The sequence below is a fragment of the Haematobia irritans genome, chromosome 4 (genome assembly GCF_050003625.1).
Source record: "Haematobia irritans isolate KBUSLIRL chromosome 4, ASM5000362v1, whole genome shotgun sequence".
Classification (NCBI taxonomy): domain Eukaryota; kingdom Metazoa; phylum Arthropoda; class Insecta; order Diptera; family Muscidae; genus Haematobia; species Haematobia irritans.
Genome location: NC_134400.1, coordinates 82353353 through 82357291, shown reverse-complemented (window position 1 = coordinate 82357291; position 3939 = coordinate 82353353). Strand labels below are relative to the sequence as shown.

General features: G+C 32.6%; 1 long non-coding RNA gene across 1 annotated transcript; it reads left to right on the top strand.

Moving 5' to 3' along the window:
* Positions 1 to 470: 470 nt before the first annotated feature.
* LOC142236796 (uncharacterized) lies at positions 471 to 817 on the top strand. The gene is made up of 2 exons (XR_012722199.1): positions 471 to 566; positions 624 to 817. It is a non-coding gene; the product is annotated as an uncharacterized LOC142236796 (long non-coding RNA).
* The last annotated feature ends 3122 nt before the right edge of the window (positions 818 to 3939 follow it).

The window sequence follows — 3939 nt, the reverse complement described above, 5'->3', positions numbered from 1 at the left end:
TTTGTACCTGAAACAATAAGAGAAGTAATGAAGAAATTGTACGCTGAGGGGAAATATAAAAAGTTGTCCAATTTTATTTGGGTTACTCTGAAATTACATATTTATTTTTTACATTAATTAAAATTATTAAATAGGTTTCCAAAAAATCTAATGAAAAAAATAATAATATGCATAAAAATATTATGGTTAACCCTAGACAGTCATCATTCGTCAAAATGACGACACGTAATTTAATTTTCGATTTGAAATGGATTTTAGTCTATTGGGAAATGGTAAATTTAAGTTATACTAATTCGACCGTTTTATGAATTTTTGTTTTATACTAATTCCCTGCCAGCATTTCAAAGTTCCATTTCAACCTCATCATTACCACAGACTCGTAAATGTCACTTCAACCATCATGAAAAGGTACATCAAAAAGTACTTGCAAGTAATTTGCCATCCCTACTGTTAAAAAAGCCATTTTTTTTGGAAACGCCAAGCGCAACCAGCTTGTTATATTTTAATTAAATAAAAATGAAAATAAAGTTCTGAAAACATAGATTATACGCTTAAAATTGTGAAAGGTATATTGGTGAACAATTTGGTGATTTTCCAAATGGAATAAAGTGATTGTTTTTCAGATATTTTACAGACACGCTGCCTCCATGGAATAAAAACACTGGTTGATAGACGCAGCAACATGTAACTCGCTACTTGTAACTCAACATCATCATTAATGCCAAAAATTATGTTAAATGTAATGTGATAGTGGTATAAATGTTATATTTTTAAGAATTTGTAAATGTTTAATCAAATTAATAAATATCTAAACAAACGTGTTTTACTCGACCACAATGATTCTTTTACAACTATCTTAAAATGCACTTTTTCTGATTGTTTGGAGGGTCCCTTATTGGCGCCGTTCTAAATTGATCTATAAAGGCACCTAATAATTGCACTCATGCGAAACATTTTTGTAGTAACTTGGCGTGGTACAACTTCTCAATAGTGACGGCGCTTTTCCGACGAGTTTTTGATGTCGTATATGATTGTTTTCGACGTAGTGGGGATTCTCAAAAGAGTCCCCAAATTCAAAAAATGTTGGCAGGGTTAAAACCAGGGATCCGGAGCGGAGCGGAGCAAGCCCTTTTTTTGCCGGAGCGGGAGCGGAGCGGGAGCGGCATTTCTAAAATCCGGAGCGGAGCGGGAGCGGAGCGGTTTCCAAATGAAAAACCGCTCCGCTCCGAATAAAATATTACTTGAATGAAATGTGTAACTTTGAAATTACACTGTGTAGGTAATTTCAAATTTAGCTAGTACTTAGCGTAGTGTGAGTAAACGTTTAAAATGTACGATATGTATTTTTGTACGTACGTACATTGGGGAAAACACAACGTGTTTTTTAGTAATTGTTTTCAAAAACGGCAAATGTCAAAATATATATCTAGTATGTGTTGTAAAAGTAACAACAGTACTTTCGATCAATTCCATCCCGTATTACTACAAAGATGTTTGTAATGAACGTCAAATAAATGCAATTAAACGATCTTATTTATACTTAATTTTTTAGTTTTCTACACTGAAAAAAATATTGTCGTGAAGTCAAAGATTCCATGTCCTTAGAATAAGAATGCAAATTTGCTTAACATGGAAGACGCATTTCTCTAAAATAAAGTTATTTTCTTGTCCAAAAGGCAATAAACTTTTGAATGAAGTTGTAATGTCCTTATAATTAAGTGATTTTACTTAAAAATGTGTATCATAACATGAAAGATAAAATTTTTGAGGTAAGGTCAACGTGACTTTAATAATTAAGACAAATTCTTTAAAATTAATAAAATTGTCTTTAAATTTGTTTCCTTTTTGCATCTTGCCTACAAAGCAACAAATCGTTAAAAAATAAGACATGTTTTTCAACACTTTATTTTAAAGACGCCTTTTACTTGAAACATTGCATAATTTCTACTGGAAGTCGAGTCTTAATATGGGAAAAAAATAACTCGTTAACTCGTTTTTAAAGGATTTTGATAACAACTGACGAAAAAAATCTAAAAAAATGAAAAATTAACATTTGCTTCCTAGAAGAAAGTACATAACCCCCAAATTTAAAAGAGAATTACGTCTGTAAAGTATCCTTACTTGTATTCTCCGCTTCTTTGGCTCGGAATTAATACCCAAACTGTTAAAGTATAGACAAAATCTTTGGAACGGGGCATGCTTTTTTTCATTCACATTTGCTTTACTATTGTACTATATCCTAGCATTCTCTTATTTCTGATATTAGTTCTCGAAAATTTAATTAAAATTATGGATAGTTTCAATTTTAGTTGAAAAATGTGCGCATATACATTTATTATACAATAAAGGGGAAAAAAGCGAAATTAGGTACCATTAGATCTGAGTAAGAATATTCGTAGGTATACCACGGACTGATGTCGATGGAGGTTGTTGCAAACATAAACATACACACACACATTACAAATATAACAAAACCTCTTCTCTACGTCTGTTGCAAAACAAAACAAGTATATACGGCCGTAAGTTCGGCCGTATATACTCATGAACTGCGTAGAAACTTCTTCTAAACACTGCCATCCACAATCGAATTACTTAAGTTGCGGTAACGCTTGCCGATGGCAAGGTATCTTAAAACCTCCTAACACCATCTTCTAAATTGTATGTAAGTCCATACGTGGTATATATTAAATCAAAAAAGAGCGATCCAATACGTATATAATTCAGTTTGACAAAGTAGACATACAATTTTGACAAAATTTTCTACAGAAATAAAATTTTAACAAAATTTTCTATAGAAATAAAATTTTCACAAAATTTTCTATAGAAATAAAAATTTTGACAAAATATTCTGTAGAAAGAAAATTTTGACAAAATTTTCTACAGAAATAAAATTTTAACAAAATTTTCTATATAAATAAACTTTTGACAAAATTTTCTATAGAAATAAAGTTTTGAAAATGATGAAAATTTGATTATGAACCGAATAAAATGTTAACAAAATCTTCTCTACAAATAAAATTTTGACAAAATTGTCTATAGAAATAAAATTTTGACAAAATTTTCTATAGAAATAAAATTTAGGTAGATTATTTTTGGCTCTAGTGGCAACCATGATTATGAACCGATTGTGTGATTGGACCAATTTTGGTATGGTTGCTAGCGACCATATACCATATACCACGTTCCTAATTTGAACCGGATCGGATGAATTTTGCTCCTCCAAGAGGCTCCGGAGGTCAAATCTGGAGAACGTTTTATATGGGGGCTATATATAATTATGGACCGATGTGGACCAATTTTTGCATGGTTGTTAGAGACCATATACCAACACCATGTACCAAATTTCAGCCGGATCGGATGAAATATGCTTCTGTTAGAGGCTCCACAAGCCAAATCTGAGGGTCCCTTTATATGGGGGCTATACGTAAAAGTGGACCGATATGGCCCATTTTCAATACCATCCGACCTACATCGATAACAACTACTTGTGCCAAGTTTCAAGTCGATAGCTTGTTTCGTTCGGAAGTTAGCGTGATTTCAACAGACGGACAGACGGACGGACATGCTTAGATCGACTCAGAATTTCACCACGACCCAGAATATATATATACTTTATGGGGTCTTAGAGCAATATTTCGATGTGTTACAAACGGAATGACAAAGTTAATATACCCCCATCCTATGATGGAGGGTATAAAAAAACTTTCGGAGAGTAGTTACTTCTACTCTGTGTATAGACTTTCAATTCCAATCAGCGTTGCCGTTTTGGTCCGATCGGACCAAAATTGGTCCAAAAGATTTCTAATTTTTAAATTTGGTCCGATGGTCAGACCAAACAGAATTTGGTCCATTTTCATAAATTTGGTTTCTATCACATATTAAATAGTAGATGGTGCACCGCAAAGAATATTGTCGGGAGGCCAAATATTTCACATGCTT